Here is a 15,309-nt window from a genome sequence, read left to right as displayed (position 1 = left end):
ATATTTTACCACTAAACCAACGGCGCTTACACGGACCAACAAACACCCCACAAACCACACAACCCTGCAACACGCACCACCAACAATCGTTAACGACACTGCGCATCGCACACTCCATCCCGTCTATCAACAGCTGACCTCCGATCCCTACAGCCATCGACGCGTCCGCAGTTGTCCTCGATACCAACGACAGCTCCCAAAACCGACCTTCCACGCACGACGAGCAATTTGCATGGTTAGCTAACGAGCGGTAGCATAGCGCGTTGAACTTGATGTCTACCACGCACTGGATACGCCGGAAGATGCGTCCGACACAGTAAAAGAGATAAAAGAGGAGGGTGGCATAAGAGAATGCGCCGTCCGGGAATCGAACCCGGGGCATCTCGTTGGCAACGAGATATTTTATCACTAAAACCAACGGCGCTTACACGGACCAACAAACACCCCACAAACCACACAACCCTGCAACACGCACCACCAACAATCGCCAACGACACTGCGCATCGCACACTCCATCCTGTCTATCAACAGCTGACCTCCGATCCCTACAGCCATCGACGCGTCCGCAGTTGTCCTCGATACCAACGACAGCTCCCAAAACCGACCTTCCACGCACGGCGAGCGAATAGCATGGTTTGCTAACGAGCGGTAGCATAGCGGGTTGAACTTGATGTCTACCACGCACTGGATACGCCGAAAGATGCGTCCGACACAGTAAAAGAGATAAAAGAGGAGGGTGGCATAAGAGAATGCGCCGTCCGGGAATCGAGCCCGGGGCATCTCGTTGGCAACGAGATATTTTACCACTAAACCAACGGCGCTTACACGGACCAACAAACACCCCACAAACCACACAACCCTGCAACACGCACCACCAACATCACCAACGATACTGCGCATCGCACACTCCATCCTGTCTATCAACAGCTGACCTCCTAGCTCAACACCCATTGTCTCGTAAGCAGTTGTCTTCGATCTCAACGACAGCTTCCAAATCCGCAGTTGTCCTCGATCGCACCGACAGCTTGCAAAACCGACCTTTCAAGCACGGCGAGCGAATAGCATGGTTTGCTAACGAGCGGTAGCATAGCGGGTTGAACTTGATGTCTACCACGCACTGGATACGCCGGAAGATGCGTCCGACACAGTAAAAGAGATAAAAGAGGAGGGTGGCATAAGAGAATGCGCCGTCCGGGAATCGAACCCGGGGCATCTCGTTGGCAACGAGATATTTTACCACTAAACCAACGGCGCTTACACGGACCAACAAACACCCCACAAACCACACAACCCTGCAACACGCACCACCAACATCACCAACGACACTGCGCATCGCACACTCCATCGCTGTCTATCAACAGCTGACCTCCGATCCCTACAGCCATCGACGCGTCCGCAGTTGTCCTCGATACCAACGACAGCTCCCAAAACCGACCTTCCACGCACGACGAGCAATTTGCATGGTTAGCTAACGAGCGGTAGCATAGCGCGTTGAACTTGATGTCTACCACGCACTGGATACGCCGAAAGATGCGTCCGACACAGTAAAAGGGATAAAAGAGGAGGGTGGCATAAGAGAATGCGCCGTCCGGGAATCGAACCCGGGGCATCTCGTTGGCAACTAAATATTTTACCACTAAACCAACGGCGCTTACACGGACCAACAAACACCCCACAAACCACACAACCCTGCAACACGCACCACCAACATCACCAACGACACTGCGCATCGCACACTCCATCCTGTCTATCAACAGCTGACCTCCGATCCTTACAGCCATCGACGCGTCCGCAGTTGTCCTCGATACCAACGACAGCTCCCAAAACCGACCTTCCACGCACGACGAGCAATTTGCATGGTTAGCTAACGAGCGGTAGCATAGCGCGTTGAACTTGATGTCTACCACGCACTGGATACGCCGAAAGATGCGTCCGACACAGTAAAAGAGATAAAAGAGGAGGGTGGCATAAGAGAATGCGCCGTCCGGGAATCGAACCCGGGGCATCTCGTTGGCAACGAGATATTTTACCACTAAACCAACGGCGCTTACACGGACCAACAAACACCCCACAAACCACACAACCCTGCAACACGCACCACCAACAATCGTTAACGACACTGCGCATCGCACACTCCATCCCGTCTATCAACAGCTGACCTCCGATCCCTACAGCCATCGACGCGTCCGCAGTTGTCCTCGATACCAACGACAGCTCCCAAAACCGACCTTCCACGCACGACGAGCAATTTGCATGGTTAGCTAACGAGCGGTAGCATAGCGCGTTGAACTTGATGTCTACCACGCACTGGGATACGCCGAAAGATGCGGTCCGACACAGTAAAAGAGATAAAAAGAGGAGGGTGGCATAAGAGGAATGCCGCCGTCCGGGAAATCGGACCCGGGGGCATTCTCGTTTGGCAACGGAGATATTTTACCACTAAACCAACGGCGCTTACACGGACCAACAAACACCCCACAAACCACACAACCCTGCAACACGCACCACCAACATCACCAACGACACTGCGTATCGCACACTCCATCCTGTCTATCAACAGCTGACCTCCGATCCCTACAGCCATCGACGCGTCCGCAGTTGTCCTCGATACCAACGACAGCTCCCAAAACCGACCTTCCACGCACGACGAGCAATTTGCATGGTTAGCTAACGAGCGGTAGCATAGCGCGTTGAACTTGATGTCTACCACGCACTGGATACGCCGAAAGATGCGTCCGACACAGTAAAAGAGATAAAAGAGGAGGGTGGCATAAGAGAATGCGCCGTCCGGGAATCGAACCCGGGGCATCTCGTTGGCAACGAGATATTTTATCACTAAACCAACGGCGCTTACACGGACCAACAAACACCCCACAAACGACACAACCCTGCAACACGCACCACCAACATCACCAACGACACTGCGTATCGCACACTCCATCCTGTCTATCAACAGCTGACCTCCGATCCCTACAGCCATCGACGCGTCCGCAGTTGTCCTCGATACCAACGACAGCTTCCAAAACCGACCTTCCAAGCACGGCGAGCAATTTGCATGGTTAGCTAACGAGCGGTAGCATAGCGCGTTGAACTTGATGTCTACCACGCACTGGATACGCCGAAAGATGCGTCCGACACAGTAAAAGAGATAAAAGAGGAGGGTGGCATAAGAGAATGCGCCGTCCGGGAATCGAACCCGGGGCATCTCGTTGGCAACGAGATATTTTACCACTAAACCAACGGCGCTTACACGGACCAACAAACACCACACAAACCACACAACCCTGCAACACGCACCACCAACAATCGTTAACGACACTGCGCATCGCACACTCCATCCTGTCTATCAACAGCTGACCTCCGATCCCTACAGCCATCGACGCGTCCGCAGTTGTCCTCGATACCAACGACAGCTCCCAAAACCGACCTTCCACGCACGACGAGCAATTTGCATGGTTAGCTAACGAGCGGTAGCATAGCGCGTTGAACTTGATGTCTACCACGCACTGGATACGCCGAAAGATGCGTCCGACACAGTAAAAGAGATAAAAGAGGAGGGTGGCATAAGAGAATGCGCCGTCCGGGAATCGAACCCGGGGCATCTCGTTGGCAACGAGATATTTTACCACTAAACCAACGGCGCTTACACGGACCAACAAACACCCCACAAACCACACAACCCTGCAACACGCACCACCAACATCACCAACGACACTGCGTATCGCACACTCCATCCTGTCTATCAACAGCTGACCTCCGATCCCTACAGCCATCGACGCGTCCGCAGTTGTCCTCGATATCAACGACAGCTTCCAAAACCGACCTTCCAAGCACGGCGAGCAATTTGCATGGTTAGCTAACGAGCGGTAGCATAGCGCGTTGAACTTGATGTCTACCACGCACTGGATACGCCGAAAGATGCGTCCGACACAGTAAAAGAGATAAAAGAGGAGGGTGGCATAAGAGAATGCGCCGTCCGGGAATCGAACCCGGGGCATCTCGTTGGCAACGAGATATTTTACCACTAAACCAACGGCGCTTACACGGACCAACAAACACCCCACAAACCACACAACCCTGCAACACGCACCACCAACAATCGTTAACGACACTGCGCATCGCACACTCCATCCTGTCTATCAACAGCTGACCTCCGATCCCTACAGCCATCGACGCGTCCGCAGTTGTCCTCGATACCAACGACAGCTTCCAAAACCGACCTTCCAAGCACGGCGAGCAATTTGCATGGTTAGCTAACGAGCGGTAGCATAGCGCGTTGAACTTGATGTCTACCACGCACTGGATACGCCGAAAGATGCGTCCGACACAGTAAAAGAGATAAAAGAGGAGGGTGGCATAAGAGAATGCGCCGTCCGGGAATCGAACCCGGGGCATCTCGTTGGCAACGAGATATTTTACCACTAAACCAACGGCGCTTACACGGACCAACAAACACCCCACAAACGACACAACCCTGCAACACGCACCACCAACATCACCAACGACACTGCGTATCGCACACTCCATCCTGTCTATCAACAGCTGACCTCCGATCCCTACAGCCATCGACGCGTCCGCAGTTGTCCTCGATACCAACGACAGCTCCCAAAACGATTCCACACAAGACGAGCAATTTGCATGGTTAGCTAACGAGCGGTAGCATAGCGCGTTGAACTTGATGTCTACCACGCACTGAATAGCGAAAGAAGGGTTGGAATGAAAAAAAAGTAAAAGATTAAAAGAGGAGGGTGAATAAGAAACTGCGCTGTCCGGCAATCGAACCCGCCCCATCTAGTTGGCAACGAGATATTTTACCATTAAACCAACGGCGCTTACACGGACCAACAAACACCCCACAAACCACACAACCCTGCAACACGCACCACCAACAATCGCTAACGACACTGCGCATCGCACACTCCATCCTGTCTATCAACAGCTGACCTCCGATCCCTACAGCCATCGACGCGTCCGCAGTTGTCCTCGATACCAACGACAGCTCCCAAAACCGAACCCTGCAACACGCACCACCAACATCACCAACGACACTGCGCATCGCACACTCCATCCTTTCTATCAACAGCTGACCTCCGATCCCTACAGCCATCGACGCGTCCGCAGTTGTCCTCGATACCAACGACAGCTCCCAAAACCGACCTTCCACGCACGACGAGCAATTTGCATGGGTTAGCTAACGAGCGGGTAGCATAGCGCGTTGAATCTTGATGTCTACCACGCACTGGATACGCCGGGAGATGCGTTCCAACACAGTAAAAGAGATTAAAGAGGAGGGGTGCATAAGAGAATGCGCCGTCCGGGAATCGAACCCGGGGCATCTCGGTGGCAACGAGATATTTTACCACTAAACCAACGGCGCTTACACGGACCAACAAACACCCCACAAACCACACAACCCTGCAACACGCATCACCAACAATCGTTAACGACACTGCGCATCGCACACTCCATCCTGTCTATCAACAGCTGACCTCCGATCCCTACAGCCATCGACGCGTCCGCAGTTGTCCTCGATACCAACGACAGCTCCCAAAACCGATCTTCCACGCACGACGAGCAATTTGCATGGTTAGCTAACGAGCGGTAGCATAGCGCGTTGAACTTGATGTCTACCACGCACTGGATACGCCGAAAGATGCGTCCGACACAGTAAAAGAGATAAAAGAGGAGGGTGGCATAAGAGAATGCGCCGTCCGGGAATCGAACCCGGGGCATCTCGTTGGCAACGAGATATTTTACCACTAAACCAACGGCGCTTACACGGACCAACAAACACCCCACAAACGACACAACCCTGCAACACGCACCACCAACAATCGTTAACGACACTGCGCATCGCACACTCCATCCTGTCTATCAACAGCTGACCTCCGATCCCTACAGCCATCGACGCGTCCGCAGTTGTCCTCGATACCAACGACAGCTCCCAAAACCGACCTTCCACGCACGACGAGCAATTTGCATGGTTAGCTAACGAGCGGTAGCATAGCGCGTTGAACTTGATGTCTACCACGCACTGGATACGCCGAAAGATGCGTCCGACACAGTAAAAGAGATAAAAGAGGAGGGTGGCATAAGAGAATGCGCCGTCCGGGAATCGAACCCGGGGCATCTCGTTGGCAACGAGATATTTTACCACTAAACCAACGGCGCTTACACGGACCAACAAACACCCCACAAAAACGACACAACCCTGCAACACGCACCACCAACAATCAGTTAACGACACTGCGTATCGCGCACTCCATCCTGTCTATCAACAGCTGACCTCCGATCCACTACAGCCATCGACGCGTCCGCAGTTGTCCTCGATACCAACGACAGCTTCCAAAACCGACCTTCCAAGCACGGCGAGCAATTTGCATGGTTAGCTAACGAGCGGTAGCATAGCGCGTTGAACTTGATGTCTACCACGCACTGGATACGCCGAAAGATGCGTCCGACACAGTAAAAGAGATAAAAGAGGAGGGTGGCATAAGAGAATGCGCCGTCCGGGAATCGAACCCGGGGCATCTCGTTGGCAACGAGATATTTTACCACTAAACCAACGGCGCTTACACGGACCAACAAACACCCCACAAACCACACAACCCTGCAACACGCACCACCAACAATCACCCAACGACACTGCGTATCGCGCACTCCATCCTGTCTATCAACAGCTGACCTCCGATCCCCTACAGCCATCGACGCGTCCGCAGTTGTCCTCGATACCAACGACAGCTTCCAAAACCGACCTTCCAAGCACGGCGAGCAATTTGCATGGTTAGCTAACGAGCGGTAGCATAGCGCGTTGAACTTGATGTCTACCACGCACTGGATACGCCGAAAGATGCGTCCGACACAGTAAAAGAGATAAAAGAGGAGGGTGGCATAAGAGAATGCGCCGTCCGGGAATCGAACCCGGGGCATCTCGTTGGCAACGAGATATTTTACCACTAAACCAACGGCGCTTACACGGACCAACAAACACCCCACAAACCACACAACCCTGCAACACGCACCACCAACATCACCAACGACACTGCGTATCGCGCACTCCATCCTGTCTATCAACAGCTGACCTCCGATCCCTACAGCCATCGACGCGTCCGCAGTTGTCCTCGATACCAACGACAGCTCCCAAAACCGACCTTCCACGCACGACGAGCAATTTGCATGGTTAGCTAACGAGCGGTAGCATAGCGCGTTGAACTTGATGTCTACCACGCACTGGATACGCCGAAAGATGCGTCCGACACAGTAAAAGAGATAAAAGAGGAGGGTGGCATAAGAGAATGCGCCGTCCGGGAATCGAACCCGGGGCATCTCGTTGGCAACGAGATATTTTACCACTAAACCAACGGCGCTTACACGGACCAACAAACACCCCACAAACCACACAACCCTGCAACACGCACCACCAACAATCGTTAACGACACTGCGCATCGCACACTCCATCCTGTCTATCAACAGCTGACCTCCGATCCCTATCAGCGCATCGACGCGTCCGCAGTTGTCCTCGATACCAACGACAGCTCCCAAAACCGACCTTCCAAGCACGGCGAGCAATTTGCATGGTTAGCTAACGAGCGGTAGCATAGCGCGTTGAACTTGATGTCTACCACGCACTGGATACGCCGAAAGATGCGTCCGACACAGTAAAAGAGATAAAAGAGGAGGGTGGCATAAGAGAATGCGCCGTCCGGGAATCGAACCCGGGGCATCTCGTTGGCAACGAGATATTTTACCACTAAAACCAACGGGCGCTTACACGGACCAACAAACACCCCCACAAACCACACAACCCTGCCAACACGCACCACCAACATCAGAAAGGACACTGCGCTTCGCACACTCCATCGGTCTATCAACAGCTGACCTCCGATCCCTACAGCCATCGGACGCGTCCGCAGTTGTCCTCGGATACCAACGACAGCTCCCAAAACCGACCTTCCACGCACGACGAGCAATTTGCATGGTTAGCTAACGAGCGGGTAGCATAGCGCGTTGAACTTGATGTCTACCCACGCACTGGGATACGCCGAAAGATGCGTCCCGACACAGTAAAAGAGATAAAAGAGGAGGGGTGGCATAAGAGAATGCGCCGTCCGGGAATCGAACCACGGGGCACCTCGTTGGCAACGAGATATTTTACCACTAAACCAACGGCGCTTACACGGACCAACAAACACCCCACAAACCACACAACCCTGCAACACGCACCACCAACAATCGTTAACGACACTGCGCATCGCACACTCCATCCTTTCTATCAACAGCTGACCTTCGATCCCTACAGCCATCGACGCGTCCGACAGTTGTCCCCGATACCAACGACATTTCCCAAAACCGACCTTCCACGCACGACGAGCAATTTGCCATGGTTAGCTAACGAGCGGGTAGCATAGCGCGGTTGAACTTGATGTCTACCACGCACTGGATACGCCGAAAGATGCGTCCGACACAGTTAAAAGAGATAAAAGAGGAGGGTGGCATAAGAGAATGCCGCCGTCCGGGAATCGAACCCGGGGCATCTCGTTGGCAACGAGATATTTTACCACTAAAACCAACGGCGCTTACACGGACCAACAAACACCCCACAAACCACACAACCTGCAACACGCACCACCAACATGGTTAACGATTCCTGCGTATCGCACACTCCATCCTGTCTATCAACAGCTGAACTTCCGATCCCTTACAGCCATCGACGCGTCCGCAGTTGTCCTCGATACCAACGACAGCTTCCAAAACCGACCTTCCAAGCACGGCGAGCAATTTGCATGGTTAGCTAACGAGCGGTAGCATAGCGCGTTGAACCTTGATTGTCTACCACGCACCTGGAATACGCCCGAAAGATGCGTCCCGACACAGTAAAAAGAGATAAAACGAGGAAGGGTGCAATAAGAGAATGCGCCGTCCGGGAATCGAACCCCGGGCCATCTCGTGGCAACGAGATATTTTACCGACTAAACCAACGGGCGCTTACACGGACCAACAAACCACCCCACAAACCCACACAGCCTTGCAACACGCACCACCAACATCACCAACGACACTGCGTATCGCACACTCCATCCTGTCTATCAACAGCTGACCTCCGATCCCTACAGCCATCGACGCGTCCGCAGTTGTCCTCGATACCAACGACAGCTCCCCAAAACCGACCTTCCACGCACGACGAGCAATTTGCATGGTTAGCTAACGAGCGGTAGCATAGCGCGTTGAACTTGATGTCTACCACGCACTGGATACGCCGGAAGATGCGTCCAACACAGTAAAAGAGATAAAAGAGGAGGGTGGCATAAGAGAATGCGCCGTCCGGGAATCGAACCCGGGGCATCTCGTTGGCAACGAGATATTTTACCACTAAACCAACGGCGCTTACACGGACCAACAAACACCCCACAAACCACACAACCCTGCAACACGCACCACCAACAATCGCTAACGACACTGCGCATCGCACACTCCATCCTGTCTATCAACAGCTGACCTCCGATCCCTACAGCCATCGACGCGTCCGCAGTTGTCCTCGATACCAACGACAGCTCCCAAAACCGACCTTTCACGCACGACGAGCAATTTGCATGGTTAGCTAACGAGCGGTAGCATAGCGCGTTGAACTTGATGTCTACCACGCACTGGATACGCCGAAAGATGCGTCCGACACAGTAAAAGAGATAAAAGAGGAGGGTGGCATAAGAGAAATGCGCCGTCCGGGAATCGAACACCGGGGCATCTCGTTTGGCAACGAGATATTTTACCCATAACCCAACGGCGCTTACACGGACCAACAAACACCCCACAAACCACACAACCCTGCAACACGCACCACCAACAATCGTTAACGACACTGCGCATCGCACACTCCATCCTTTCTATCAACAGCTGACCTCCGATCCCTACAGCCATCGACGCGTCCGCAGTTGTCCTCGATACCAACGACAGCTCCCAAAACCGACCTTCCACGCACGACGAGCAATTTGCATGGTTAGCTAACGAGCGGTAGCATAGCGCGTTGAACTTGATGTCTACCACGCACTGGATACGCCGAAAGATGCGTCCGACACAGTAAAAGAGATAAAAGAGGAGGGTGGCATAAGAGAATGCGCCGTCCGGGAATCGAACCCGGGGCATCTCGTTGGCAACGAGATATTTTACCACTAAACCAACGGCGCTTACACGGACCAACAAACACCCCACAAACCACACAACCCTGCAACACGCACCACCAACATCACCAACGACACTGCGCATCGCACACTCCATCCTGTCTATCAACAGCTGACCTCCGATCCCTACAGCCATCGACGCGTCCGCAGTTGTCCTCGATACCAACCACAGCTTCCAAAACCGACCTTCCACGCACGACGAGCAATTTGCATGGTTAGCTAACGAGCCGGAGCATAACGCGGTGGACTTGATGTCTACCACGCCCTGGATACGCCCACAAGAAGCGTCCGAAACAGTAAAAGAGATAAAAGAGGAGAGGTGGCATTAGAGAAATGCGGCCGTCCGGGAAATCGAACCCGGGGCATCCTCGTTGGCAACGAGATATTTTATCCACTAAACCAAACGGCGCTTACAACGGACCAACAAACACCCCACAAACGACACAACCCTGCAACACGCACCACCCAACAATCGTTAACGACACTGCGCGATCGCACAACTCCATCCTTTCTATCAACAGCTGACCTCCGATCCCTACAGCCATCGACGCGTCCGCAGTTGTCCTCGATACCAACGACAGCTCCCAAAACCGACCTTCCACGCACGACGGCCGTTAATTTGCATGGTTAGCTAACGAGCGGTAGCATAGCGCGTTGAACTTGATGTCTACCACGCACTGGATACGCCGAAACATGCGTCCGACACAGTAAAAGAGATAAAAGAGGAGGGTGGCATAAGAGAATGCGCCGTCCGGGAATCGAACCCGGGGCATCTCGTTGGCAACGAGATATTTTACCACTAAACCAACGGCGCTTACACGGACCAACAAACACCCCACAGACCACACAACCCTGCAACACGCACCACCAACAATCGTTAACGACACTGCGCATCGCACACTCCATCCTGTCTATCAACAGCTGACCTCCGATCCTTACAGCCATCGACGCGTCCGCAGTTGTCCTCGATACCAACGACAGCTCCCAAAACCGACCTTCCACGCACGACGAGCAATTTGCATGGTTATCTAACGAGCGGTAGCATAGCGCGTTGAACTTGATGTCTACCACGCACTGGATACGCCGAAAGATGCGTCCGACACAGTAAAAGAGATAAAAGAGGAGGGTGGCATAAGAGAAGGCGCCGTCCGGGAATCGAACCCGGGGCATCTGGTTGGCAACGAGATATTTTACCACTAAACCAACGGCGCTTACACGGACCAACAAACACCCCACAAACCACACAACCCTGCAACACGCACCACCAACATCACCAACGACACTGCGCATCGCACACTCCATCCTGTCTATCAACAGCTGACCTCCGATCCCTACAGCCATCGACGCGTCCGCAGTTGTCCTCGATACCAACGACAGCTTCCAAAACCGACCTTCCAAGCACGGCGAGCAATTTGCATGGTTAGCTAACGAGCGGTAGCATAGCGCGTTGAACTTGATGTCTACCCACGCACTGGATACGCCGAAAGATGCGTCCGACACAGTAAAAAGAGATAAAAAGAGGAAGGTGGCATTAGAGAATGCGCCGGTCAGGAAACCGAACCCGGGGCGTCTCGTTTGGCAACGAGATATTTTTACCACTAAACCAACGGCGCTTACACGGGACCAACTAAACACCCCACAAACCACACAAACCCTGCAACACGCACCACCAACAATTCGTTAACGACACTGCGCATCGCACACTCCATCCTTTCTATCAACAGCTGACCTCCGATCCCTACAGCCATCGACGCGTCCGCAGTTGTCCTCGATACCAACGACAGCTTCCAAAACCGACCTTCCAAGCACGGCGAGCAATTTGCATGGTTAGCTAACGAGCGGTAGCATAGCGCGTTGAACTTGATGTCTACCACGCACTGGATACGCCGAAAGATGCGTCCGACACAGTAAAAGAGATAAAAGAGGAGGGTGGCATAAGAGAATGCGCCGTCCGGGAATCGAACCCGGGGCATCTCGTTGGCAACGAGATATTTTACCACTAAACCAACGGCGCTTGCACGGACCAACAAACACCCCACAAACCACACAACCCTGCAACACGCACCACCAACAATCGTTAACAACACTGCGCATCGGACACTCCATCCTGTCTATCAACAGCTGACCTCCGATCCCTACAGCCATCGACGCGTCCGCAGTTGTCCTCGATACCAACGACAGCTTCCAAAACCGACCTTCCACGCACGACGAGCAACTTGCATGGTTAGCTAACGAGCGGTAGCATAGCGGGTTGAACTTGATGTCTACCACGCACTGGATACGCCGAAAGATGCGTCCGACACAGTAAAAGAGATAAAAGAGGAGGGTGGCATAAGAGAATGCGCCGTCCGGGAATCGAACCCGGGGCATCTCGTTGGCAACGAGATATTTTACCACTAAACCAACGGCGCTTACACGGACCAACAAACACCCCACAAACCACACAGCCCTGCAACACGCACCATCAACATGCGCCAACGACATTGCGCATCGGACACTTCAATCCGGCCTATCAACGCTTGACTTCAAATCCTAAAAGCCATCGACCCGCCGCAGTTGCCCTCGATACCAAACGACGCTCCAAACCCGACTTCCACGACGACGAGCAATTTGCATGGTTAGCTAACGAGCGGTAGCATAGCGGCGTTGAACTTGGATGTCTACCACGCACTGGATACGCCGAAAGATGCGTCCGACACAGTAAAAGAGATAAAAGAGGAGGGTGGCATAAGAGAATGCGCCGTCCGGGAAGCGAACCCGGGGCATAACGTAGGCAACGAGATATTTTACCGCTAATCCAACCCGGCGCTTACTCGGTGCCAACAAGATACCCCACAAACCAAACCAACGGCGCTTACACGGACCAACAAACACCCCACAAACCACACAACCCTGCAACACGCACCACCAACCATCGTTAACGACACTGCGCATTGCACACTCCATCCCGTCTATCAACAGCTGACCTCCGATCCCTACAGCCATCGACGCGTCCGCAGTTGTCCTCGATACCAACGACAGCTCCCAAAACCGACCTTCCACGCACGACGAGCAATTTGCATGGTTAGCTAACGAGCGGTAGCATAGCGCGTTGAACTTGATGTCTACCACGCACTGGATACGCCGGAAGATGCGTCCAACACAGTAAAAGAGATAAAAGAGGAGGGTGGCATAAGAGAATGCGCCGTCCGGGAATCGAACCCGGGGCATCTCGTTGGCAACGAGATATTTTACCACTAAACCAACGGCGCTTACACGGACCAACAAACACCCCACAAACCACACAACCCTGCAACACGCACCACCAACAATCGCCAACGACACTGCGCATCGCACACTCCATCCTGTCTATCAACAGCTGACCTCCGATCCCTACAGCCATCGACGCGTCCGCAGTTGTCCTCGATACCAACGACAGCTCCCAAAACCGACCTTCCACGCACGACGAGAAATTTGCATGGTTAGCTAACGAGCGGTAGCATAGCGGGTTGAACTTGATGTCTACCACGCACTGGATACGCCGGAAGATGCGTCCGACACAGTAAAAGAGATAAAAGAGGAGGGTGGCATAAGAGAATGCGCCGTCCGGGAATCGAACCCGGGGCATCTCGTTGGCAACGAGATATTTTACCACTAAACCAACGGCGCTTACGCGGACCAACAAACACCCCACAAACCACACAACCCTGCAACACGCACCACCAACATCACCAACGACACTGCGTATCGCACACTCCATCCTGTCTATCAACAGCTGACCTCCGATCCCTACAGCCATCGACGCGTCCGCAGTTGTCCTCGATACCAACGACAGCTTCCAAAACCGACCTTCCACGCACGACGAGCAAATTGCATGGTTTGCTAGCGAGCGGTAGCATAGCGCGTTGAACTTGATGTCTACCACGCACTGGATACGCCGAAAGATGCGTCCGACACAGTAAAAGAGATAAAAGAGGAGGGTGGCATAAGAGAATGCGCCGTCCGGGAATCGAACCCGGGGCATCTCGTTGGCAACGAGATATTTTACCACTAAACCAACGGCGCTTACACGGACCAACAAACACCCCACAAACCACACAACCGTGCAACACGCACCACCAACATCACCAACGACAATGCGTATCGCGCACTCCATCCTGTCTATCAACAGCTGACCTCCGATCCCTACAGCCATCGACGCGTCCGCAGTTGTCCTCGATACCAACGACCGCTCCCCAAACCGACCTTCCAAGCACGGCGAGCAATTTGCATGGTTAGCTGACGAGCGGTAGCATAGCGCGTTGAACTTGATGTCTACCACGCACTGGATACGCCGAAAGATGCGTCCGACACAGTAAAAGAGATAAAAGAGGAGGGTGGCATAAGAGAATGCGCCGTCCGGGAATCGAACCCGGGGCATCTCGTTGGCAACGAGATATTTTACCACTAAACCAACGGCGCTTACACGGACCAACAAACACCCCACAAACCACACAACCCTGCAACACGCACCACCAACAATCGTTAGCGACACTGCGCATCGCACACTCCATCCTGTCTATCAACAGCTGACCTCCGATCCCTACAGCCATCGACGCGTCCGCAGTTGTCCTCGATACCAACGACAGCTCCCAAAACCGACCTTCCACGCACGACGAGCAATTTGCATGGTTAGCTAACGAGCGGTAGCATAGCGCGTTGAACTTGATGTCTACCACGCACTGGATACGCCGAAAGATGCGTCCGACACAGTAAAAGAGATAAAAAGAGGAGGGTGGGCATAAAGAGAATGCGCCGTCCGGGAATCGAACCCGGGGCATCTCGTTGGCAACGAGATATTTTACCACTAAACCAACGGCGCTTACACGGACCAACAAACACCCCACAAACCACACAACCCTGCAAACAGGCCCGACCACCATCGTTAACGGACCTGCGGCTTCGCAGACTCAGCCTGTGTATGCACAGGGTGAACTCCAAATCCCAACGGCCTTCGAGTGCCTCCCGAGTTGTCCCGCGATTACCAGCAGAGTGTCCAAAAACAAACTTTCCGTGCCATGCAGAGCAATTTTCATGATACTGTAACAAATCGTCTCCTATACGCGGTCGACCTGGATTCCTACCCACGCCCCGTAATACCCCAAAAATAAGCGT

At 53.3% G+C, this 15,309-nt stretch overlaps 5 non-coding genes and 2 pseudogenes across 7 annotated transcripts; all 7 read right to left on the bottom strand.

Moving 5' to 3' along the window:
- Positions 1 to 2,377: 2,377 nt before the first annotated feature.
- PITG_26597 lies at positions 2,378 to 2,454 on the bottom strand. Its single transcript has one exon. It is a non-coding gene; the product is annotated as a tRNA-Gly (tRNA).
- Positions 2,455 to 4,761: 2,307 nt separating this feature from the next.
- On the bottom strand, positions 4,762 to 4,832 carry PITG_26591. The gene has a single exon. It is a non-coding gene; the product is annotated as a tRNA-Gly (tRNA).
- Positions 4,833 to 8,913: 4,081 nt separating this feature from the next.
- Positions 8,914 to 8,986, bottom strand: PITG_26581 (annotated as a pseudogene). Its single transcript has one exon. The product of its transcript is annotated as a tRNA-OTHER (tRNA).
- A 726-nt stretch (positions 8,987 to 9,712) lies between these two features.
- Positions 9,713 to 9,785, bottom strand: PITG_26579. The gene has a single exon. It is a non-coding gene; the product is annotated as a tRNA-Gly (tRNA).
- A 725-nt stretch (positions 9,786 to 10,510) lies between these two features.
- PITG_26577 lies at positions 10,511 to 10,586 on the bottom strand. The gene has a single exon. It is a non-coding gene; the product is annotated as a tRNA-Gly (tRNA).
- A 1,129-nt stretch (positions 10,587 to 11,715) lies between these two features.
- PITG_26574 lies at positions 11,716 to 11,789 on the bottom strand (annotated as a pseudogene). The gene has a single exon. The product of its transcript is annotated as a tRNA-OTHER (tRNA).
- Positions 11,790 to 12,912: 1,123 nt separating this feature from the next.
- Positions 12,913 to 12,985, bottom strand: PITG_26571. Its single transcript has one exon. It is a non-coding gene; the product is annotated as a tRNA-Gly (tRNA).
- Between the last annotated feature and the right edge of the window lie 2,324 nt (positions 12,986 to 15,309).

The sequence above is a fragment of the Phytophthora infestans genome, genomic scaffold (genome assembly GCF_000142945.1).
Source record: "Phytophthora infestans T30-4 supercont1.10 genomic scaffold, whole genome shotgun sequence".
Classification (NCBI taxonomy): domain Eukaryota; phylum Oomycota; class Peronosporomycetes; order Peronosporales; family Peronosporaceae; genus Phytophthora; species Phytophthora infestans.
This window is presented reverse-complemented; position numbering and strand designations above follow the sequence as displayed.